This window comes from Choloepus didactylus, chromosome 3, assembly GCF_015220235.1.
Source record: "Choloepus didactylus isolate mChoDid1 chromosome 3, mChoDid1.pri, whole genome shotgun sequence".
NCBI classification, from domain to species: Eukaryota; Metazoa; Chordata; class Mammalia; order Pilosa; family Megalonychidae; genus Choloepus; species Choloepus didactylus.
In genome coordinates, this window is record NC_051309.1 from 155,185,013 (window position 1) to 155,211,890 (window position 26,878).

Below are 26,878 nucleotides of genomic sequence, written 5' to 3' on the forward strand. Positions count from 1 at the left end.
ATACACAATATGGAGAGGACATCACCATATGACGGGATGCAGAGATACAAGCCTCCAAACCCCAGGCGTTGCAGCAAGCCAGCACCAGACTGCTACAGACTCGGGGAGAAAGCAGGCCTTGATGCCATCTCAATTTTTGGACTTCTAGCCCTAAATCTGTGAGCCAGCAAATTCCTGCTGTTAAGCCCAAACCAGTTTTTGGTATTTCTGGTAGCAGCTCTGATGAACTAAGGCACCCCTATATTGAAAATAATTTCACAGTGGCAGACAATGGAAGTATTTATAGGAAAAAGGAGTCGTAGTTAAACTTTTGCCCTCTTCTCCCTAATACTGATGAATGCTGCCCTGCTGAAGAAGAAATATATTTTAGTCCCTTCTTTAGAACTAGCACAGCCTACTATATTGAAAGGTCAATTCGACTCAAAAATCAGTTACTGAAAGCCAAAAATGTATTTAAAATTGCATCAAAGTCCACTTTGAACCTTCTAGTGATTAAAATTGTTTTATGTAAGTAGGTAGTGTGCCTTTGCTCACCCCCCTGCCTCTGGGTTTTTTGAAAGTGGAAATCAACATGCTACAGTAGCAAGTGCTTTTAGTTTTTTTGTGATTTATTGTATCAGCAACAAATATGTTATTCTAGTGCAGCCTCTGTGAACAAAATCAATTGCACATTCCAGGAAGGTTTCTTTTTCTCTTACTTGAAAATTCATTATGCATCTTAATATCTTAAAAAGTTTTTTTGATGGCCTCTTAGTTGGTTCTTGTTCCAAGTTATTAAGAATCAGATAATGTGTTCACTTGCTTTTGTTTAAGTATTTCCCCACCTTGTCCAGTACATTTTCAGTGTTTGCTCTAAGCTGATCTAAAGATTTTAGACTATTATATATGCAGCATATGTGTAATTTGAAATAATTTGTACAGAAATGCTTTTTAAAATCCTCTAGTTATAAATCCTGAATGTTCACATTCTTCAAATGGAGAAAAATCAGTGCTAGAAAAGATATTAGTGTAGACACAATGTAAAGGCAGAAAAAACTAATTGTGTGTCTGTCTATCTTAAACACACAGAGTTGAAAAACAATTTCCAGTGGCATCCCTCAGGTCTAGAACTAGATTATTTAATAGCAGCTTTCTTCCTTAGATGAAGATTATGAGAAATAATAATTTCAAATAGTGCCTGAAAATATAAATTTTCTTCCAAAACTATACTTGTTCATTAGGATTTGAAAAGCATATTTAGGCATTTAAAACACTAGCTTTCTCTAAGGTATTTGTATCTGTTCTCTTGCCCCAATCACTCTAAAATAGCAAAATTCACAAAAATATTTAGATATTACTAAAGAGAGAAATAATTCAAATAAAAATCTCATACACAATCTCCTAGTCTTTAATACACTCCAATTATTTAAATCAAATCATGTACAAGAAAACAATGTGTTATTCAGAATCATAAGTTCACTGTATAAATAGGAATAAAGATGACACTTCCCAAAGTGACATATTAAAACTATCAAGGATTCAATTAAAAGTACAAAAAATTTCAAGAGGATTTTAAAAGTAAGTGGATAAATCTAGGTGGCATAATTGAATCACACACTGAACCCTTCATTAAACAAAAGCTCTATTGGATAGATAATATATAAAGTAACTATTTCAATTAATTAGCACTTTAAAAGCAATAGTGCCAAGGACAATTTTAAAAAGATGAATGATAAATGTTCTAGAAAAATAATTTAATTATCCACAATTACATCTAGTTTTAAATGAATAAATCTTACGAAATTATTTTTAGGGAGATGTTAGGGAGCTAATCTAATAGTATCTCCTTTTTCTATCCAAGTTCTGAAGGAATTAAGAAGTAGACAAGGAGTAAGCCTGGCAGATATGCAAGTATGACCATATCATTGAGGGGATAGTTTTAGACTAACAGAAGAGTTTTGCAGTTAGTACAGAGAGTCCCTGCATACCTTCCACTTAGCTTTGCTTAGTGTTAACATCTTACATAACGATGGTACAACTGGTAAAATATTATTTGTTCTGTAGACTTTATTTGGATTTCCCCAGTGTTTCCTCTATGCTTATTATTTGTATTAGTGCCAAGATCCAATCCATTTAGTTGCTTTATCTCTTTTGTCTCCTCCAAGCTGTGACAGTTCCTCAGTCTTTGATAGTCATGACTTTGGCAATTATGAAAAGCACTGGTATTTTGTGAATTTGCTTCAATTTGAGTCTGTCTGATTTTTCTTTTTTTCATTTTAGAGTGAGATGATGGATTTGAGGGAAGAATGCCAGAGAGGGGATATCCTATCTCATTTCATTGTAACAGAGGACATGTGAAACAAAACATTTTACTACTAGTGATTTCAACCTTGATCACTTCATGAAGGTAATTTCTGCTACTTTTTTTCTACTGCAAAGTTACTATTTTTCCATTTCCATACTCTATTTATTAGAAGTGAGTCATTAAGTTCAGCCCATACCCAAGAGGAAGAGAAGTAAGTGCCACCCTCTCAAAGGAGGAGTATCAAAGAATTTGTGGACATTTGTTAAAACCACCACAGTAAGACAGTGGCATAGGGAAGTGTGGAATTTAGTTAGTCCCCTAGAACAAATGGTAAATAGCCAGGAATAACTAGAAAGTAGCCTGGAGCAACTGATTGGGGGACATCCATGACTGGACAATATTGTACACCAGTCAGGAACAGGTGGAATGGCTGAGATCGCAACATAGAACTGCAAGTAAAGCTCCCCAAACAGTGAAGATGGGTCCCCTCCCCCACTGGTGTGGCAGGCTGAGTTGCAAAACTTCGCTGTGGGAGAAAGAATCAGTCCCTGCCGGGAGCAAGGGAATGCAGTTTAACCAAGATCCAATTTTGATTTTAATTAAAAAATTTGGTCTACTGAATATAGGCTATAAGCACCTATAAACCCCGAATAAGCAGAAAAGGAGCCTAAAGGTTTATCCTGGCAGAGAGAAGGCAGAGCTGGTGGAAAAATAAATAAATAAATAAATAAATAAATACAAACAGAGGCTGTTGGAGTCCATTGAGATCAGAATACTGGAAAAGGGCTGTGCCTCAAGAAAAGGGGCACGTGGAACCAAGTATCAATTCTGGTTCTTGCCTTGTGAACTGGAGGGCTGGGGACTGACTCTGAAAAGGGACTTCTCGCTTTTTTTCCTTTTTTTTTCTCTCACTCTAAGTAGCTCATTAAACAAAGCCTCAGGCATTTTCAGTTGTTAGCACTGCCCAGGCAAGGGTGGAGTTAAGATAGAGAGTCAAAGGAAAATCTCAGGTGTAGGAGACAATTCCCTAAGGGGCTTATATTCCCTAAGAAAATAGGGGGGTGGGACCCAGCTCCAGTGGAGGTCCACCATCAGAGAACTCAGACCTCAGGGCCTGGCAGGAAAAAAAACAAACAAACAAAAAAACAGTAACAGCTTAAACTTGGTGTGCTGGTTTGAATGTATTATGTCCCCCAAAATGCCATTATCTTTGATGTAATCTTGGGTGGGCAGATATATCAATGTTGATTCGATTGTAATTCTTTGAGTGTTTCCATGGAGATGGGAACCACCCAACTGTGGGTGATGACTCTAATTGGATAATTTCCATGGAGGTGTTGCCTCAGCCATTCAGGGTGGATCTGAATTAAATTACTGGAGCACTATATAAGCTCAGAGAGAAGTAGCGAGCTTGCTACAGTCAAGAGGGACACTTTGAAGAATGCACAGAAGCTGAGAGAGGAGCTGCAGATGAGAGACAATTTGAAGATGGCCGTTGAAAGCAGACTCTTGCTCTGGAGAAGCTAAGAGAGGACAAACACCCCAAGAGCAACTAAGAGTGATGTTTTTGAGGAACTAGCCTAAAGAGGAATGTCCAGGGAGAAAGCCGTTTTGAAACTAGAACTTTGGAGCAGATGCCAGCTATGTGCCTTCCCAGCTAACAGAGGTTTTCTGGACACCATTGGCCATCCTCCAGTGAAGGTACCTGATTGTTGATGCATTACCTTGGACACTTTATGGCCTTAAAACTGTAACTGTGTAACCAAATAAACTCCCTTTATAAAAGCCAATCCATTTCTGGTGTTTTGCATTCCAGCAGCATTAGCAAACTAGAATACTTGGCTTCTGAGATACTTGGTTGTGGCTGGGACAGGGTCCACTGAGAATTAAATGCACTGCACCCCTCTTTATGCTGGTGGGGAGCTGTGGGCTAATTGCCACCTGCTGGACAAGAAAGGAAAAGCACAGAGTCTAGAGGCATCACAGGAAAGTCTGACAATCATCTGGGTCTCACCCTCAGAGAAATCTGATACTGAATACAGCCTCCTCCTGAGAACTGGGCCCATCTGGTCTGGGAAAATCTGATTGGGGTAATCAAGGAAACCAGATGCCTAGACAACAGAAAATTACAAATCACACTAGGAAAAATGAAGATATGGCCCAGTCAAAGGAACAAATGTACACTTAACTGGGATACAAGAATTGAAACAACTAATTATTAATTTAAAAAATCTCCCAAATCAATTAAAAAACCAAATCAATGAGTTGAGGGAAGAGATGGCAAAAGAGATGAAGGATATAAAGAAGTCATTGGGCAAACATAAGGAAGAACTCAAAAGTCTGAAAAAAACAATTGGCAGAACTTATGGAAATGAAAGACACAACAGAAGAGATGAAAACACAATGGAGACATACAATAGCAGATTTGAAGAGGCAGAAGAAAGGATTCAAGAATTGGAGGAGAGGACATCTGAAATCTTAAACACAAAAGAACAGATAGGGAAACAAATGGAAAAATATGAGGAGGGTCTTAGGGAACTGAATGACAACATGAAGCACATGAAAATACATGTCATGGGTGTCCCAGAAGGAGAAGGAAGGGAAAAAGGGCAGAAAGAATAATGGAGGAAATAATCACCGAAAATTTCCCATCTGTTATGAAAGGCATAAAATTACAGATCCAAGAAGTGCAGTGTACCCCAAACAGAATAGATCCAAGTACAGCAACTCCAAGATACTTAATAATCAGAGTATCAAATGTCAAAGACAAAGAGAGAATTCTGAAAGCATCAAGAGAAATGGAATACATCACATACAAAGGAAGCTCAATAAGACTATGTGCAGATTTCACAGTAGAAACCATGGAGGCGAGAAGAAAATGGTATGATGTATTTAAGGCACTAAAAGAGAAAAACTGCCATCCAAGAATTCTATACTTGGCAAAACTGTCCTTCAAAAATGAGGGAGAGTTTAAAATATTTTCAGGCAAACATACACTGAGAGAGTTTGTGAACAAGATACCTGTGCTGCCAAAAATACTAAAGGGAGCACTACAGGTGGAAAGGAAAAGAAAGGAGAAAGAGGTTTGGAGAAAAGTATAAAAATGGAGACTATTAGTAAGGGTAAAAAGAAAGAAAAAGGGAAAAAATAAAAATAAGGTAGGATAGACATATAAAATCCAAGAGACAAAATGGTAGACAGTAGACATTAGTGAAATTATCCAGAAACTAAAGGATGGATACTGTATGGTCTTACTAATATGGACTAACAATGATGAATGAAGTTTGAGAGTTGAGAACACAGGTTATCAGGAGGTAGAAAGAGGTTAGATAGAGATCAGGCATTTGATGCTGAAGGAGTACAGAAGTTTCAACAGGATTGATTCTATAGATCCAGAAATGAATAGCACAATAGTGCGTGATAGTAGCACAATATCGTAAGTATTCTGAACAAAAATGAGTGTGAGTATGGTTGAAAGAGGAAAGCTAGGGACATGCATGACACCAGAAGGAAGGATAGAAGATAAAGACTGGGAGTGTATAATTTAGTGAAACCTAGAGTGGTCAATGAGGTGATTAAATGTAGAAATATAAGAATGTTTTTAAATGAGGGAAAGCAAATGAATGTCAACATTGCAAGGTGTTGAAAATTGTATGGTATAGGTGAAAAATACAATCAATGCAAACTAGAGTCTATAGTTAATGGTAATATTGAAAGACGCTTCCATTAATTGTAGTAAAGGCAATATACCAAAGCTAAATGTCTATGAGAGGGGTATGTAAGGGAATGGTATGGGAGTCTTGGTGGAGGTGATGTTGTCTGATCTTTTCATTGCATTTTATTTTTATTTTTATCTTATCTTTTGCATTTTTATTCTTCATTTTTTTCTCCTTTTCCTCTTTCTTTGGGGAAGAGATGGAAATGTACTTATATAGATTGTGGTGGTGAATGCATAATCATGTGATTATACTGGGAATCATCATTTACTTAGGGTGGATTCTATGGTGTATGAATAAAACTGTCTAAAAATGAACAGAGGAATACAAGTGCTGTAGAAAATGTGGAGAGAGGGTTGTACCTATTCACTGTTGGTAGGGAAGTAGAGTGGTGCAGCCTAACTGGAGGGCAGTGTGGTGCTTCCACAGGAAGCTAACTATGGGGTTGCTATATGGTCCTGCAGCCCCATTATTAGGTATATACTTGAACATTGGTATATACTTGGACATTGCACACTGATGTCAATGGCAGCCATATTCACAATTCACAATGGATGGAGGGGGGCTAAGGGTACGTCAACTGATAAACAAAATGGAATGCCAGACTGTGGGAAGAATAAAGTTGTGAGATATACATCTAGGTGAATTGACCTTGAGGACAGTATGTTGAGTGAAATAAGCCAGAATTGAAAAGACAAACATTATAATGCCTCACTAATATGGACTAACTATAATGTGAAAACTCTGAGAATTGAATCTGAGAGCACAGGTTATTAGGAAAAGGCTTATAGTAAAGGTTCCTAGATTGTAAGCTCTTACAGCAGTAACATCTATTCATGAATTGTAATGGTTATCTCTAAATTCTGAGATGCTGAGCTGTTTGTGTATAACCTGGTTGGTCCCTCTAACCTCAAGTATCTGTGTGACCCCTGAGACTCAGAGCCAGAGTTCAAAAGCTATGAATATCAGCATTTCCCCATACAGCAAATGTTAAAAAAGCTGCAAAAGGGATCAGACTTCAATTAGAGATGTGAATGAAATGGACTTGATTAGAACTAAGGTAAACCAGACTAAAAGGAAAAGAATAATATTAACTGTGTTTTAAAACCTCAACTTCTGTGAGGTTTATTTGGTGCAAAATCTATCCTTTCTGTAGCACACTATATAATTTAACTTGTATGGTTAGTTAATTCAAACACCATAATTACATGGCACCTTGAATAGGGGGAGAGGTAGTACAAAACCCTGATACATCCCAGAGTGATTTGGGCAGAGAATAAAAAGTATTTGCAAAGGCCCCTTGAGGGCTTGGGGGAAAATGTGAAAACATTAAACTTCCCCACATGGGGAATTCCTGATATTTTCACAAGCATTGGGGAATACCATTGTAGTAAGCCAGGTTCTCAGTCTTGGGGCTTGCCCTTATGAATCTTGTTACTGCAAAGGAGGGGCTAAGCCTACTTATATTGGTGCCTAAGAGTCACCCCCAGAGAACCTCTTTTGTTGCTCAGATGTGGCTTCTCTTTAAGCACACTCAGCAGGTGAACTCAGTGCCTTACCCACTACATGGGGATGAGCTTGGATACAGCATCATGGGATTGAGGAAGGCTTCCTGACCAAACGGGGGAAGAGAAATTGACCAAAATGTAGTTTCTGTGGCTGAGAGATCTCAAATGGAGTCAAGAGATCATTCTGGGGGCTATTCTTATGTCTTATACAGATATCCCTTTTTAGTTTTTAGTGTACTAGAATAGCTAGAAGGAAATACCTGAAACTGTTGAACTGCAATCCATTATCCTTGTTCTTGAAGATGATTGTACAACTATATAGCTCTTATGGTGTGACTGTGTGATTGTGAAAACCTTGTGGCTCCCACTTCCTTTATCCAGTGTATGGACAGATGAGTAGAAGAAGGTGGACAAAAAGTAAATAGGAGGGAAAATGGAATATGAGATGTTTGGGTGTTCATTTTTACTTTTACTTTTATTTTTATTCTTATTCTTATTTTCTTGAGTAATGAAAATGTTCAATAATTGAGTGTGGTGATCAATGCACAAGTATGTGATGATACTGTGAACAATTGATTTTACACATTGGATGATTGTATGGTATGTAAGTAAATCTCAATAAAATTGCATTAAAAAATAAAAAAATTAAAAACCACCACAGTAAATTAATAAATATATGAGGGGATTATTCTGATGGTGTGCAAATATTGTGTTTCCCATTAAATTTCCACCTACTAACTTCAGTGTTCATCAGTAAATATAGTGTACAGCTATTATTACTGTAGTGGTTTTTCTTTTTTCCCTTCATTTTGGTCTGGGACATAAAAGCTTCAGAGCAAGTGTTACCTCTCTGAGCCTCTTTTTTTTTTTTTTTAATTCAATTTCATTAAGATATATTCACATACCATACAGTCATCCAAAGTGTACAATCAATTCTTCACCATACCATCATATACTTCTGTATTATCCACCAATCTATTTTTTAACATTTTCTTTATACCAGAAAAGTGAAAATAAGAAAAAATAAAAATAAAGAACACCCAAAATACCCCCTCCACCCTATTTTTCATTTAGTTTTTGCCCCCATTTTTCTACTCATCCATCCATACACTGGATAAAGGAAGTGTGATCCATAAGGATTTCGCAAACACACTATCACCTCTTGAAAGCTACATTGCTATACAAATGTCTTCAATAGTCAAGGCTACTGGGTTGCAGTTTGATAGTTTCAGGTATTTACTTCTAGCTATTCCAATGCATTAAAACCTAAAAAGGTTATCTATATAGTGCATAAGAATGCCCACCAGTGACCTCTTGATTCCATTTGGAATCTCTCAGCCGCTGAAATTTTGTTTCATTTCATTTCACATCCCCCTATTGTCAAGAAGATGTTTTCAATCCCATGATGTCAGGTCCAGATTCATCCCCTGGAGTCATATCCCGCATTGCCAAGGAGATTTACACCCCTAGGAGTTAGATCCCATGTAGGGAGGAGGGCAGTGAGTTCACCCACTGAGGTGGCTTAGTTAGAGAGAGAGGCCACATCTGAGCAACAAAGAAGTACTTAGGGGGAGACTCTTATGCACAATTATAAGCAGGTTTAGCCTCTCCTTTGCAATGATAAGCTTCATAAGGGAAAATCTCATGATAGAGGGCTCAGCACATCAAACCACCAGTCCTCAATGTTTGTGAGAACATCAGCAACAATCCAGGTGAGGAAGCCTAACACCTCTGCATTTCCCCCCAGGTCCTCAGGGAGACCCTGCATATATATGTTCTTATTCTCTGTTCAAATTACTATGGGATATGTTGCTCTTTCACACTAACCTATGCCAACCTGGGTCTCACTTCCTAGTCAAAGTTCCATGTAATTATGATATGTGAACAAACTGTGCAAGATAAGTTGTTTAGGAAATATAGATCTTGCACCAAATAAACATCTCTTCCCTTGGTCTCACATGGAATTTGAAGTTACAAAACACAGTCAGTATTGTCCTTTACCCTTTGGCCCAATTTGCCCTAGTCCTAACCACATCTGCTGCATTCGTATCTCTAGTTGAAATCTGGATTCTTTTTCAGCTTTTTTAACAGTTGCTATATGTGCTAATACTGACATTCATATATGCTGAGTTCTAGCTCTGAGTTTCAGGTGTCACACAGATACCCAAAGTTCCAGGGATTGATCAGTTTATACACAAAGGTTTCAGCATCTCAGAATCTGGAGACAGCCATTACAATTCAGGAATAGATGTGACTGCTATAAGAGCTTGCAATCTAGGGACCATTACAATAAGCGTTCCCCTGATAAACTGTGCTCTAAGGTTCAATTTTGAGATTACACATTATAGTTATTCCATATTGGTGAGGCATTACAGTGTTTGTGTTTGTTTCTACCAAAGTTCACTCAAAATACTGTCTATAGGTTCCATTCACCTCGTTGTATGTCTTACAGCTTCACTCCTTCTCACAGTAGCTCAATATGTCATTGTATGCACATGCAAAAGTTCACCATTCCGTTCTTCAGTCGATGTAACCTTAGGCTACCTCCACCCATTGCAAATCATGTATACTCTCTCCATAAACACCAGTGTGCAAATGTCCATTCATGGCCCTTCTCTCAGATCCTCTAAGTAAATGCCCCCTAGTGAGGTTGCAGGACATTATGGCACCCACATGCTTAGCTTTGTATGGAATCACCCCACTGTCCTCCAGAAAGACCATACCATTCTGCCGCCTAACCAAGAGTAAATATGTACATCCCTCTCTCCATGTTTTCTCCAATATTTTATCCCTGTTTATATTTTTACATACAATTCTGTAGAGCTATATTCACATACCATATAATTATCCATGGTATACAATCAGTTGTTCATGGTATCATCATACAGTTGTACATTTATCACCACAGTCAGCACTTGAACATATTGAGTACTATGAAAAAAAAAGTATTTTTTAATGAATAATAAAAAAGATAATGAAAAGAAAAATAAAATATCATACAATACAATGTAATAGTAGGGTCAGACACCAACACCACTACCAAGAATCTCATATCCCTCTCATATATCCCCCTCTCATACTTATTTAGCTTTGGTTTATTGCCTTTGTTACATTTAATTGAGGCATATTACAGTGTTCTGTTGGCCATAGACTCCAGTTTGCTTTGATTAGAGTTTTTTCCCCACTATCATCCCCTTTCCAACACTCTGCATGGTTAACATTCATTTGTTCTCCCACATGCAAGAACAGTTTTATATTTGTATATTTTGTCATAATCACTGACCACTCCAGTTTTTGCTAAGTTAAACAGTCACAGTCTTTATATTCTATCTTTATCTCAGGTGTCATACATGTTCCTAGTCCACCTCTTTCAGCTTTACTCATGGACGTCTTTGTTCGGTGTAGTTACAATATTGTGCTACCATCACACAGCATTAAGCTATCTATTTCTGGATCTATACAATCAATCCTGCTGAACATTCTGTAGTACTTCAGCATCAAATGCCTGATCTTTACCCTCTTTCTATCTCCTGGTGGCCTGTTATCAGCTTTTAACTCTCAAAGATTGCTCATTAATGTTAGTTCATATTACTGAGACCATATAATATTTGTCCTTTTGTTTCTGGCTAACTTCACTTAACATAAAGTCCTCAAGATTCATCCATGTTATTATATGTTCCATGTCTTTGTTCTGTCTTACAGATGCATAATATTCCATCATATGTATGTACCACAATTTATTTATCCACTTGCCCACTAATGAACATTTGAGTTTTCCATCTCTTGGCTATTGTGAATAATGCTGCAATAAACATTGGTTTACAGCTGTCTGTTCGTGTCTTAACTTTCAGTTCCTCTGAGTATATACCTGGTAATGGAATAGCTGGGTCAAATGGCAAATCTGTACTTAGCTTCCTGAGGAACTGTCACACTGTCTTCCAGAGTGGTTGCACCATTCTACATTCCCACCAACAGTGAATAAGTGTGCCTCTTTTTCCACATCCTCTCCAGCATTTGTAATTTTCTGTTTTTTTGATAATGGCCATTCTGGTAGGTGTGAGATGATATCTCATTGTGGTTTTGATTTGCATTTCCCTAACAGCCAGTGAAGTTGAGCATTTTTTCATATGTTTTTGAGCCATTTGTATTTCCTTTTCAGAAAAGTATCTGTCCATGTCTCTTGCCCATTTTTTAATTGGGTTGTTTGCTTTCTGTTGTTGAGTTGTAGGATTGTTTTGTATACTCGGGATATTAAACCCTTATCTCATACATGGTTTCCAAATATTGTCTCCCATTGAGTAGTATGCCTTTTTACTTTTCTGACAGTCCTTTGATGTACAAAAGTGTTTGATTTTTAGGAGATCCCATTTTTCTATTTGTTCTTTGGTTGCTCACACTTTGGCTGTAAGGTCTAGGAAACTACCTCCTATCACAAGATATTTAAGAAATTGCCCTACATTTTATTCAGAGTCTTATGGTCTGAGCACTAATGTTTAGGTCTTTGATCCATTTTGAGTTAATTTTTGTATAAGGTGTGAGATAGGAGTCCTCTTTTATTCTTTTGGAAATGGATATCCAGTTCTCCAAACACCATTTACTGAAGAGACTACTCTCTCCTAGTTGCTTTGGCTTAAGTGCCTTATCAAAGATTAATTGTCTATAGTGGGAAGTGTCTATTTCTGAACACTCAATTCGATTCTATTGGTCAGTATATCTATCTTTATGCCAGTACCATGCTCTTTTGAGTACTGTAGCTTTGTAATATGCTTCAAAGTCAGTTAGTGTGAGACCTCCCACTTCACTCCTCTTTCTCAAGATATTTTTGGCTATTCAGGGCAATTTGCCATTTCAAATAAATTTGGTTATTGGTTTTTCTATTTCTGCAAAGTAAGTTGTTGCGATTTTAATTGGTATTGCAATGAATCTATAAATCACTTTAGGTAGAATTGACATCTTAATTATATTTAGTTTTACAATTAATGAACATGGTATGTTCTTCCATTTTTTTTAGGTCCTATTCAATTTCTTTTAGCAGTTTCTTGTAGTTTTCAAAGTATAGGTCTCTGGGGCCTTCATTAAATTTATTCCTAAATACTTGATTCTTTTGGTTGCTATTGTAAATGGAATTTTTTCTTGATTCTTTTTCTTGTTGCACATTATTTGTGTATAAGAACACTATAGATTTTCGCATGTTAATCTTGTAGCCTATCACTTTGCTGTATTTATTGATTAGTTCTAACAGCTTCGTTGGTAGATTTCTTATGGATTTTCTACATATAGAATCACGTCATCTGCAAAGAGTGAAAGTTTTACTCCTTCCTCCCCTATTTGGATGCCTTTTACTTTTTTTTTGTTGCCTAATTGCTGTAGCTAGAAATTCCAGCACAATGTTGAATAACAATGGTGACAGTGGGCACCCCTGTCTTCTTCCTGATCTTAGAGGGAAAGCTTTCAGTCTCTCCTCATTGAGTATGAAGTTAGCTGTGGGTTTTTCATATATTGCCTTTATTGTATTGAGAAAATTAGATTCTATTCCTATCCTTTGAAGTGTTTTCATCAAGAAAGGATGTTGAATTTTGTCAAAGGCCTTTTCTGCCTTGATCAAGATGATCATGTTGTTCTTCTGTTTTGATTTATTGATGTGGTGTATTACATTAATTGATTTTCTTGTGTTGAAACAGCCTTGCATACCTGGAATAAACCCCATTTGGTCGTGATGTATAATTCTTTTAATGTGCTGCTGGATTCAATTTGTGAGTATTTTATTGAGGATTTTTGCATCTATATTCATTAAAGAGATTGGTCTATAATTTTCTTTTTCTGCAGTATCTTTGTCTGATTTTGGTATTAGGGTAATTTTGGCTTCATAGAATGAGTTGGGCAGCTTTCTCTCTTCATTTTTTCTGAAGAGTTTGAGCAGGGTTGGTATTAATTCTTTTTTGAATGCTTGGTAGACTTCACATGTGAAGCCATCTGGTCCTGGGCTTTTCTTTTTTGGGAGCTTTTTGATGACTGACTCAATCTCTTGTGATTGGTTTGTGAAGCTGTCTATTTCTTCTCAAGTCAGTAGTTATAATTCCTTTCACATTTCTGATTGCACTTATTTGCATCCATTCTCTCCTAGCTGGGGAGTCCATCAATTTTGTTGGTTTTCTCAAAGAACCAATTTCTGGTTTTGTTGATTTTCTCTATTGTTTTCCTGTTCTCAGTTTCATTAATTTCTGCTCTAATCTTTGTTATTTCTGTCCTTCTGAATAGACCCTTTTATTAATATATAGTGTCATTTTTCTCTTTTAATTGTTTTACTTTTGTGTCTAATTTGTCTGATGTTAATGTAGCTACTCCCACTTTTTTCTTGTTGCTGTCTCACTGAAATATCTTTTTCTAACCTTTCACTTTCAGCCTATTTTCATCGTTGTGTCTAAAGTGAGTTTCTTGTAGACAGCATATAGATGGGTCCTGTTTTTTAATCCATTCTGCCAGTCTGTGTATTTTTATTAGGGAGTTTAATCCATTAACATTTAGTGTTATTACTGTAAGAGCAGCGTTTTCCTCTATCATTTTGTCTTTTGGATTTTATATGTCATGTCTTATTTTTTCCCTCTCTCTCCTTTTATCCTTCCTAATTATCTTCATTTCTACACTATTCTCCAAATATCTCACTCCTGTCTTTTCCTATCAGCCTGTAGGACTCCCTTTAGTATTTCTTGTAGTGCCAGTCTATATTCACAAACTTTCTCAGTGTCTCTTTGTCTGAGAATATTTTAATTTCTCCCTCATTTTTGAAGGATACAGAATTCTTGGTTGGCAGTTCTTCCTTTTCAGTTTCTTAAATATATCACACCACTGTCTTCTCACCTCCATGGTTTCTGTGGAGAAGTCTGTACATAGTCTTATTGAGCTTCCCTTTTATGTGATGGTTTGCTTTTCTCTTGCTGCTTTCAGAATTTTCTCTTTGTCTTTGACATCGGACAATCTTATCAGTAAGTTTCTTGGAGTAGGTCTATTGGGGTCTATTCTCTTTGGGATGTGCTGTACTTCTTGAATCTGTAATTTTCTGTCTTTCATAAGAATCAGGAAATGTTCAGTGATTATTTCTTCTATTATTCTTTCTACCTCTTTTCCCCTCTCTTCTCTCTCTGGGACACCCATAGCATGTATATTTGTGTGCTTCATGTTGTCACTCAGGTCCCTAAGAACCTGCTCATATTTTTCCATTCCTTTCACCATCTGTTCTTTTGTGTTTATGAATTCAAATGTCTGTTCTTCAATTCATTGACCTTTCTTCTGCCTGTTCAAATCTACTGTTGTATCCCTCCATTGTCTTTTTCATCTCCTCCATTATGCCCTTCATTCCCATAAGTTCTGCCATTTGTTCTTCCAAGTTTATGGATTCTTCTTTATGGTCATCCAGCGTCTTCCTTATATCCTTCCTCTCTTTTACTATACGTTACCTCAATTCATTGACTTGAATTTTGAATTGATTTAGGAGATTTGTTTGAATGTCTTTAATTAGTTCTTCCTTCAGTTCATTGAATTGATTTAGCATTAGTTGCCTCAACTCCTGTATCTTGGTTGAACTATTAGTTTGTTCCTTTGGCTGGCCCATATTTTCATATTTCCTAGTTTGGCTCCTTATCTTGAGCTATCTAGGCATCTGACTTTCTTGATTATTTTATTTTGGAGCTCATTTTCACTCTTTTACCTAGGGTTTTCTTGTTGGTTGGCTTCATTTTCTAACCTATGGTGTTTAGTTCAGTTTATTCTAGGCCATTAACTTAGGTTCTATTTAGTTTATTGGAGTTTTTCACCTTTTGTTTTTTCTGTTTCTTGCCCTGCCTCTATATAACCTTTTTGTGTGAGGGTCTCCTCAGATATGGTCAACCCCAGTGAGGTTTTCCCTGTCCAGAGAGGCCCAGGTCTCAGGAGGAGGGCTTGGAGTCTCTTTGAGAATGAGACCCTCCTTTGAGGCCTTTAGACTCTGTGCTTTTCCTATGCTGTCCAGCAGGTAGCATTTGCCTACCCACAGTTCCCCCACCAGTGTGATGAGGTGTGAAGCCTTTAGATCTCCCAGTGACCCTGACCCTGATGGGGGCATGGCTGACTGAAGCTGGTTTCTGAATTCCAGCCCCTGAGGTCTGAGGTCCCCAAAGAGGGCTGTCACTGGAGCTAGGCCATGACTCCCTTTTCTTTGGAAAGTCACGGTCTTAATGAATTTTCTCTGCCACTATACTAATAGCTTTTTCTCTCAGAACTATCTTAGCTCTGCTCTTGGCTGGGCCCAAATTGCAAGTCTTTGAGGCTTTCTGTAATGGGTTACTTAGAGTAGTTATTTAAAAAAAGAGAAGAAAAGATTTAAAAAAAAAGAAAAGCAAAAGAAAAAGAAGGGCCCAGGATAGACTATCTAAAGAAAAGCCCTTTAAGTCTATCCTTGCAGTTCTGATGGTCTATTTTAAATGCATAAGGACAAGGAATTGGAGCTGATTGAGTAATAATCATGAAACCAGAAAAACTGGCTTTTCAGAGAAGGGCACTGGCCCCTGGGTTTGCATATGTGCCTGATTCTGTTTGAGCCTGGCCCTTCTCTATATTATGTTCACCTCCAACTCCAAAAGTCTCTGTTTTTATTTTTGTTGTTGTTGTTGTTGTTGTTGTTTTTGCTGTTTTTGCTAGTCCTATCTCCTCTCCACCGGGCTGACTGCTCCCAGATTCTCCAGTGTCTGGTCTCAGTTTATCTGTGATTGGAGTTGTTCAGCACTCTGAGTTTGTTAATCAGGTCTATAACTGCAGTTCTCCCTCCTGTTTCCCAGCACCAGCAGCCCCTCCTCCCTCAGTATTTCACTGATCTCAGCTGCTCCACCACTTGTGAGTGTTGTATGACATGTGCAAACACAAGCTTCTCTCAGGTGTCCAGGCCACACAGTTCCTGGCTATCTACCAACTGCCCCAGAGGAGTAACTAAAACCCACACCTCACCATTCTGCCATCTTGCCTTGCCTATATAATTTATTTTATATAATATCAACATAAATATGAGTTCATACTGTTATCTCTGACTCCAGTCTGGTACCAGTGGCTTTATTCTGGCCTTCCCCTTTGCTTTTTTGTAACTTCATCCTAAGGGAGTGAGAAATCTGGCTCTCATCATCTACAAAATAACTCCTTATTTGTATAACCATAATATAGGTAAAGTAGTTTCAAAATTACTAACCTCTATTCATGTGAGACAATTTACCAACTAGAGTATAGTGTTTATGTACCGTTCTTTTCACTTTAGCCTTACAGAATCTAGTCAAATTACTGTTTCCTGAAGTTACGTAGGTTAGTTCCTTTTCTCCTGCCCTTTTCTATGTGATTATATCATGCATTTGTAATACAGATAGATTCACTTGTTACAACTGCACTTCATCATCTATTTTCCATACATTTTGGTTGATTTCTTTAATTTGCATAAAATAAAATTTTCCCTTTGATACTGCATAGAAGTAGTGAGAGAAAACATCCCTGCTTGTTCCCCAGTTTTAGGAAGAAAGTTTGGTCTCTCATTTTAAGGATGATGTCAAGTGAAGATTTTAAATTTTAAAATTAAAATTTTTTCCCCTTTTCAGACAAGGGAAGTTTCCTTCCATTCCTTGTTTACTGACTATCATAAATGGATTTTGAATTTTGCCACATGCTTTTTCTGCATCTATTCATATGATCGTATGTTTGCTTGTTTTTAGTTAGTTATAGTTCTGAATTAGATGGACTGATTTTTTGAATTTTGAAGCAGCCTGCATTCCTGGGATGTACCCCACTTGGTTGTGATACAATGTCCTTTTTATGTATTTTGGATTGCTAAAATTTAGTTGAGTATTTTTGCTTATATATTTATGAAGGAACTTAGCATATAAGTTTATTTTGATGTAATGTCTTGTTCTAGTTTGCTAATGCTGCTGGAATGCAAAACACCAGAGATGGATTGGCTTTTATAAAAGGGGGTTTATTTGGTTACACAGTTACAGTCTTAAGGCCATAAAGTGTCTAAGGTAACACATCAGCAATCGGGTACCTTCACTGGAGGATGGCCAATGGTGTCCAGAAAATCTCTGTTAGCTGGGAGGGCATGTGGCTGGGGTCTGTTCCAAAGTTCTGGTTTCAAAATGGCTTTCTCCCAGGAATTTCCTCTCTAGGCTGCAGTTCCTCAAAAATGTCACTCTTAGTTGCACTTGGGATATTTGTCCTCTCTCAGCTTCTGTGGAGCAAGAGTCTGCTTTCAACAGCTGTCTTCAAACTGTTTCTCATCTGCAGCTCCTCTGCCTTCTTCAAAGGGTCCCTCTTGGCTGTAGCAGCTTGCTCCTTCTGTCTGATCTTATATAGTGCTCCAGTAATTTAATTCAGACCCACCCAATGGGCGGGCCAACACCTCCATGATAATTATCCAATCAGAGTCATCACCCACAGTTGGGTGTGGCGCATCTCCATGGAAACACTCAAAGAATTACAATCTAATTAACACTGATAGGTCTGCCCACACAAGATTACATCAAAGATAATGGCATTTGGGGGACATAATGCATTCAAACTGGCACATGTCTTTTTATGTTTTCAAAATCCAGATAATTCTAGTTGCATAAAATTAGCTTGGAATTGGTTTCCACTCATTTTATTTTCTGGGAAATGTTAAGGAGAATGGGTATTATTTCTGCATTAAATATTTGTAAGAATTAAGCAGTGGAACCATCTGAGCCTCCTCATGCTCCTTTGCTGGAAGGTTTAGAGCTAAAAATTAAAATTATTTAACAAATATTTAAGTATCCAGCCTATCTATTTCTTTTTGAGTGAGTTTTGGTAATTTGTTTCTTTCAAGGAATTGGCCCATTTAATCTAAATTGTCAAATTAATATTATTCATCTTATTCCCTTATTACTTTTCCATTTCTGCAGGATAAGCTGAGCTCCTTATGCTGCCATTCTAAAAGTACCAAATCTTCCTTAATTTTTGAAAGATACTTTCATTTGTTATAGAATTGTTTGACAATTCTCTCTTTCTTTCTCTCTCTCCCCCTTCCCCACCCTTCTCGCTCGCTCTCTTTGTTTTCTCCTTGCCCCAGCACTTTAAAAAGGTCACTGCATTGTGGTCTTGATTTAATTGTTTTGATGAGAAGTGTTTTGTAATTTTCGTACTTGTTCCTCTGTACATAATGTGTTTTATTTCTCTAGCTCCCTTCAAGATTTTTTTCTTGGTCATTGGCTCTCAGCAGTTTGAATGTGATATGCCTAGTTTTACCTTTTTTAAAAAAAAATCTTTACATTCTATAAGCTTCTTGGATGTTTGGCTTTGTATTTGCCATTAATTTTGGACAATTCGCTGTCATTATTTGTTCAACATTTCTTCTGTTCTGTATTCTTTCCATTCTCCTTTTAGGTTTAGGGTACTCATATATCAGGTATTTTGATATTGTCCCACAACAAATGGAAACTTTTTTTCCTTCTGGTCTTTTTTCTCTTTGTCTTTCAGTGTAAGTAATTTCTATTGATCTATCTTCAAGTTCACCAATCATTTTGGCCATTTCAAGTTTACTGATGAGACGCAATGAAGTTTTTCATATATTTTTTCTGTTTTTAATTTCAAAATTTCCCATTTGTTTCTTGCCTATCGTTTCCATCTTTCTGCTATAATTGCCCATCTGATTTTGCCTATGGTTTATCTTTTACATTAGAACCTCTAACCTATGTATTTTAATCACGGTTCTTTTATATTCTCTCTTTGAGAGTTCCTATATCCTTTTCATATATGAGTCTGGTTCTGATTGCTTTGTCTTATGGAACTGTGTTTTATCTTGCCTTTTTGTATGCCTTGTAATTATTTATTAAATGTTGAACTTTTTTTTTCAGATAGTATGTTTTATTCTTGGAACTAAGCACACATTTCCTTATGCTAGGCCTTTGTACGGGCAGTTGCACTAAAATAATCCAGTTGGGCTAGGTTTGAGGTTTGTTGTCATGGCTACTGTCCATATCCCACAAGCTCCAAACTTCTTTAATAATTCCTTTCTTTAGATGGGGAGGATTGCTTTTCCAAAGGTTATGTTCTTAATGTCTACCTTATGCAAGCTCTGGGTCTTTCCTTTGTGCTGCACCTCAGGGACAATCTGTCTTTTGCAGCTCTTCTGGGTGTGTTCCACTGTAGTTTTAACTTCGTTCTTCATAGCCTGGTGTTGGGGGTCAAGATATAAAGGGAGCTTTTATTGATGTCATTAAGCTTGCATCTTAGGCAGGCAGTGTGTCCCTGGATCTCAGGAGTGTGACTTTTACACGTGCTCCTTCCCCTCCTTCAGCTGAATATATACTGGGCCTAGTATGTATTCCCGACTCTCCCTCAGGAGTAGAGCTTAGTTTTTTCCTTCTTTTCTGTTCCTTTTCCCAAGCCACTGTGGGTTTCTACCAGTGCATTAAAGTGACAGTTTTCTTGCTCCTCTTCCTGCTGATTAGTTCTGTGTTCCATATGAGAGTTGAGGGATGTGGGTCTGAATGGAATGTTGGCTGCTATTACTCACCCAGATCCAGCACCATAAGGGAAGCTTTTTCAGAATTATCCTTAATCATCTCTGTGAGTCCCTGGTGGGGTTCATTGAGGAAAAGTTTGCAAAATACATGAACTCTTCTATATCTGTGGTTCACAAAGGCTTCTGACTCTTACACTAACCTTTCAGCAATTCTTTAAAGTATTTTAGCTAATTCCTTTTACTGACTTATAAGTCATGCTGTGGCAACTGTTCCATGAAAGAGTACGCCAGAATACTCTTTCTTCTTGCAGGCACCTGACTCTCTCCAGGTTTCAGATTAGTTGGTTCTCCTGCAAACTCAGCTTTGTAACAGTTTCAAAAAAAGTCATTAATTTTTCAGTTTGTCTAGTTTTATCCTTGTTGTAAGAGTGAGAGCCACATTTTTTCCAGTTCTCTACCACTCTAAGTTGAAACTAGAAGTCAATATGAACATTTTTTCCATTAGTGTTTTTAAATGCAATTTAAAAATTATTATAAAAGTTGAAGGTTTACAGAAAAATCATGCATAAAATAGAGTTCCCATATACCATCCTATTACTAGCAACCTGCTTAGTGTGGTACATTTGTTACAATGAAGAGAATTTGACTTAGATGTGTGAAGAAAATAGCCCCACTAATGCTAAACCTGAGAATTGCACAAACTTATACACCCTGTGTTTTGGTTTAAATCTATTATGTATCCCAAAAAAAGACTATGTTCTTTCACTCCAATCTTTCAGGGGCAGACCTACTGTGGGAAAGACCTTTTGATTAAGTTGTTTCCATGGAGAGGTGACCCTGCCCATACAAGGTGGGTCTTAATCCTTTACTGAAGTCCTTTAAGAGAGCTCATGAAGGGAGAGCTCTCAGAGAAACTAAGTTATGTAATCCAGTTTGCCCCAGGAGAAGCGAAGAGAGAAGGTAAGATGGAAGCTCAGAGATACTTTGGAGAAAGCCATGGAAACCAGAAGCTAAACCTGGGAAAGGACAAGCAGACTCCAGCCATGTGTCTTCCCATGTGACTGAGGAACCTCAAGATGCCATTGGCCTTTCTTCAGAGAAGGTATAGTCCTATTGAAGCTTTAATTGGGACATTCTCATGGCCTTAGAACTTTAAATTTGTGAACTAATAACCCCCCATTGTAAAAGTCAATCCATTTCTGGTATGTTGCATTCTGGCAGCTTTAGCAAACCGAAACACCCTGACCCTGGAAAACTGAGCTTACCAGTAAGCCTGTGTCATGGCAGGAAGCTGACCAGATCATGTTTACTACAGTCAGAAAATCCCAAAATAAATATGAAGAGATGAAGTGAGTTTCCTGCTCAGTTTCCTTCCCAGATTCATTAATCAGATACGTCACTCTTCCCCTCTGGGGTAGATTGAATGGGAGAGTGGAGAGAAACCAGCAATATGGTTCTAATGGACATCCCTCTATACCAACAGAAGAATAGATACCCTCCTCCATTCACAATAACATTCCCAGCTGTTACATTTATCCATTCAGTTTAACCAATAAATCCATGGTCAACCTGGAGGAGGGTATCAGCAACCTGTCAGAGTTGTTCTGCTTCTCCCTTCCTGAGGCAGCTCCCCCTAAAACAACCAAAGTTCCTTTGTGAATATTTTTGGGACAGTGACAATATCAGATGAACAGAATATTAAACAACACCGAGACCCCTACATTTCACTCCCAGTTTTATTTCCCATACTAAGTTAGGTCCATCCACAGTGTCCAAAATGACATACTAAAAGTTCTGTAATAAAATAAAAAAACAGCAATGTAAGTGAGCTAATATAAAACAACAACAAATAAAGATACCCCAAATTTATTTCCATTGTTAAATTCCAGGGGAGTTTAAAAATTTTCACACTAAATCACCTCATAAGTCAAAGTGCTAAGATGTCAAAATGCAAAAGAATTTTAAAGTGCACTTTCAAATTGTCCTTATGATTTACAAGTCCAGGGGAATTTAAGGCCCCTCCAAATCCTTATTCTGCTCTCTCTCAGCCTGAGGGGTCCTCCATTTCTGGACAGAGTTGAGTTTTCTTCATCAGTTGCAGTTCGGGCTGGCTCTCTGGAATGGGCATAGTTCTTTCATGGCCCCAGAAATTGTGGTACTTTAATGCCAAGTCTCTCTTATTCTCATTTTAAAAGCATTCAAACAATCAATAGGGTGCACATACAAAATTGTAAGTGGCCCACAAAAGATTTAGAAAACAAGCTACCCCAGCCACTAAATGAGAAACCAGTACTTAGTGTTGTCAAAGACCATAACAGAAACTCAAATGACATTTAAAGGATAAAAAGGTTGATGGTAAAAATATTGTTGATTTTAGTTCCACCAGAATGCCAATCAATGTTAATTATCTGGAGTTCATGATCTGTGATGGCAAACGCAATTAGTAGAAATCTTCTTTGAGAAATACTTACCATTTCTGAAATTGCAATTACCACATCAGGGGGGAAATTCACACAAAAGAATGTGACATTGAGACAATAATAAGCTTTTGCAAATTTTAAAAATTGCAGGGTTACTAGGGCTTATCACCTGGTCATATTTGAGAGGACCTCTTTTCAAATCAGACTATTTGAAAGTTCTTAATTTCTTTTCTTTTCCTCAGGGCATTGTTTTGTGCTTCTGACACACCCAACTACACTGAGCCTGTTGTTGCTTCTACCCTGTTTTTCAGGTGTGCATTTTCATACCACCCCAAGATGGTTGCCACTCCCCTTGCTGGGGATTCACTCCCTGCCCTCTGTTTGTTTTAGATAAGACTCATCCTCAGAAGACACATGAACTGAAGCACGAGCACCTTGTGCTTAGAGAGGACATGCCTCTGCCATGAATTCCTGTACAGTTGGGCAGTGGAAGTCTTAATCCATGTTCATAATGTGCATAAAAAATTTTCAGAGCCAACTAAAGACCACATAGTCATGGATAACTTTTGTTCTTTCCTTTTTAAAATAAATAACATATTTTAAAAAATGCATAAATGATAAGGATAAAGTTTAATGAATTTTATCCTAAAGTGAATACACACATTACAACCATACAAGTCAAGAAATAGGATATTACCACCTTACCAGAAGTCCACTCTGTGTACGCCCCATCTAGTAACTGCTTGATTGTCCTCCTCAAAAATAACCACTGCTTTTAACTTTTGACATCATAGATTCATTTTTCCTTTGTTTGAATATATATAAACTGAACCAGATACCACGCATTATTCTTGTGTCTGACTTCTTCCACACAAAAATATGTTTGAGAAAAATCATGTTTTTTTAAAAAGCAGTTTTATTTACATATACTCACACACCATACAATCCATCTAAAGTGTATAATCAATAGTTTTTAGTATAATCACAGAGTTGTGCATTTATCACCGCAATCAATTTTAGAATATTTTTGTTACTCCAAGAACAAAAACCCCATACCCTTTAGTAGTCACCTCTCAATCCCTTTATCCTTCCCTAGCCCTACATAACTAGTAATCTAATTCTACCTCTATAGATTTATTTATATTTACATTTTATATAAATGGGATCATACAATATGTAGTACCCTGTGTCTGGTTTCTTTTCTTTCACTTAGAATGTTTGTTTTTTAATTATTGTTTTTTTTTTAATTTAGAGATATTAGCGACGGCCGCCCTGGAGCCCCAGCACGCTACGCCTGGCGGCTTCGAATCCCTACCTGCGGTGCCGCCCGCCGCCGTGCACCTTCCCGCCGCTGGGCGCGAGCTTACCGGACTGCTGGGAGCCCTGCAGCCGTCGCCTCAGCAGCTCTACGGCGGCGGCAGCTACCAGGCCAGCGACGATGACTGGGACGACGAGTGGGACGACAGCTCCACGGTGGCGGACCAGCCGGGCGCCCTGGGCAGCAGCGCGTACCCGGACCTCGACGGCTCGGCTTTGGGGGTCGACGCAGCCGGCTGCTACTACTTGTCGACGCGCTCTGACCTGTCGCTGGGCTCCCGCAACACCTGCGGCACCTCCTGTCCGGGGATCTAGAGCTCGACCACCGCGAACCGCACCCTCAACCGCTTCTTCACTTTCGTCAAGTGCAGCAGGGAGGCATTCGTGCTTGGCGAGACGTTGGGCTTCGTGAAGGACGGACAAGCTCTGCGTGGTGCTGGGGCCCTACGGCCGGAGTGGTAGGAGAACCCCTATCCCTTCCAGTGCACCGTCGACGACCCCACCACGGGCACGAAGGGCCACATTTCCTACAAGCTGTCCACGGACACACTGGCGCTACAAGCACTTTGACTGGCTGTACGCACCCCTGGCTGAGAATTTCCCTGTCATCTCGGTGCCCCACCTGCCCGAGAAGCAGGCCACGGGCCGCTTCAAGGAGGACGTCGTCTCTGAGCGCAGCAAGGGCCTGATCGGGTGGATGAGCCACATGGCCAGCCATCCGGTGCTGGCGCGGTGCGAGTCTTCCAGCACTTCCTGACCTGTCCCGGCAGCACTGAGGAGAAGGCCTGGAAACAGGGGATGAGGAAGGCGAGAAGGATGAGACGGCGGGCGCAAACTTCTTGCTGACCCTGAGCACGCCCCTTGCTGCCGCCCTCGACCTGTAGGAGGTGGCGAGTAAGATCCCTGGCTTCAAGTGTTTCACCAAGATGGAAAACAACACCCTGCAGCTCAACCACACGGCCAACAAGTTCCCGCGCAAGCAGGTGACGGGCTACAAGAAGGAGTATCAGAAGGTGGACCAGTCATTCCGCAGCCTCAGCCAGGCCTTTGAGCTGGACTAGCGGGCCTTCTCGGTGCGCTTTCACTGGAGATGCCCACGATGCCATCGGCGACGTATTCCCGGGGAAGCCCAGACAGGACCTGGACCCAATCGTGGACCTGTTAGCGCTGTAGCAGGGGCACCTGGCCAACGTCCTGGACATCTTACCAAAGTAAAGCAGAGTAGGCAACACATGGAAGAAGGGGAAAAGGAGGAAAGGCTGATGGCATTCAAGATCGCTGCAACACTATTTCTTTTGCCACTTTTTGCTGAAATTCACCACTTCCATCCAATTTGAATAAGAGACTTGAAATCATAGACGCAGCATTTTTTACAACAATTAATATTTTTCCAAAAAGTGACCCAGAAATTGGAAGAAGCTCTTCGCAAATATAACAGTGTTTAATGACTGAACATTGAATTATGGACTTTTTCTCAGTTTGATAATTTCTACAGCAAAATAAAAACTGTTATCAAAGAACCTATTGCCAGCTATCAGTGGTAGTGCAAGGATGGTATTGTGTTTAAATGAAACCCAGCTGAATATATGATTATGTAGGAAAGTAACAGTTAATAGCGTTATGTAATGAAAACAGTACCACACATTGTAACTACATTATGCTCTGTATGCCTACACTACCATTGTAACTTTTGAAATAATGTTTATACTATTCGCCTTACTGCTTTTTGAGGTATGGTTATTTTAGTGCATACTTTGTAGACCTCAAAATCCGTGAAAGGTCTCAAAGAAGCTGGCTGGATAAAAGCCTGCTGTGGATGCCTTTTTACTCTCATAGATTGGGATTATCTAAATTCAACCTATTATGTTTACAAACTCCAACTAGAGCAGCTGTGCTACCTTGTGCCTTTAGACTAGGCTTTCATTTCTCCCCCTTTTTTTTTTTTTTAAGTAAGCCACAACTTTTACGAATGAAAGAGTGAAAGACCAGGGCATAAAAAGACAAACTGATGGCAACCTCATATTTGCTGAGGGTGGGGGTGGGGGTGGGGATCAGCTGTCATCACTTTGCACAGCAATTATTGTCTCCTGATAAAATGCTGGCAAGAGCAGAGAAGTGAGACCCAATGGTCATTGCGGAATGAAGTCTCTTAGGGAAGATGCCACTCTATTCCCTTAGATGCCACAGTAGCATGTCTCTTCACTCAAGTGAAAACTTGGCATGAAAATTTAAGCAAATGTGTCTGATAAAATGGAAGAGTCTGATCAATCAGGGGATACAAGGACAGGATCAGTGACAAAAACACTTGGTTTTAAGTTCTTAGACTTTTTTTTTTTTTAGCTTAGAGATTTTAATATTCAGTTGTTTTTTTTTTTTTTTTTTAATGGATCCATACTGTTAACTGACTGAAACTCTACTGTGATTCACTCTTACTTAATCAAAAATTTTTCAGGAATGTCTATAAAATCAGTGTTCTACGTGATGAAAAGTAGTGTTGGTTGATATAAAGAGGGACCAGAAATAATTTCTGTTATTCTAAATACTGAAGGAAAAAAATAATTGATTTATACTGCATTAAAAAAAAAGTATTGATAAATCCCCAGGACATTTGACCTTAACAATTATTTTAATATATTATTTTATTATTATAAGGGAAATATAAATGGCTGGTAAATACCAAAAAGATTCAAAAGCAGCTTAATTTAAAAAGCACAAAGAGATTCTGGTTTGAAGTGCCAGAATCTTAATGTTTTTATAGTTGGTGAGGTAAATAATGTGATCCTAGAGTTTACAGATTTAAAAACTTACACTGAAAGGTTAAAGTAGCCACTGTTTTTATGAAGGCAGAAATCCCCTGGTACTGAAATGGTAACCCAGAAGTAAAGAGGTCAGTTGGAAATGTTGGTGGGTCACATAGATTAGATCAGTTGCAGATAGTCAAAAATGAAAATGTTATTGAAATAAATACTCAACATTACATTTAATTTCTAAAATGTAACCACATATGGGTTATATTTTTAAGACTATATTACTAGCATTTAGACCCTTGGTCAAAATTTCATCCCTTAGAGCCAGCGTGAACATCACGTGGCTTTATCTTTACTGTAGATATTTGGAACTGTAACCAAATATATTTTCCTCTAAAA

The 26,878-nt window shown here is 38.3% G+C and overlaps 1 pseudogene; it reads left to right on the top strand.

The window, feature by feature from the left end:
• The first annotated feature begins 9 nt into the window (after positions 1-9).
• On the top strand, positions 10-24,947 carry LOC119530497 (annotated as a pseudogene).
• The last annotated feature ends 1,931 nt before the right edge of the window (positions 24,948-26,878 follow it).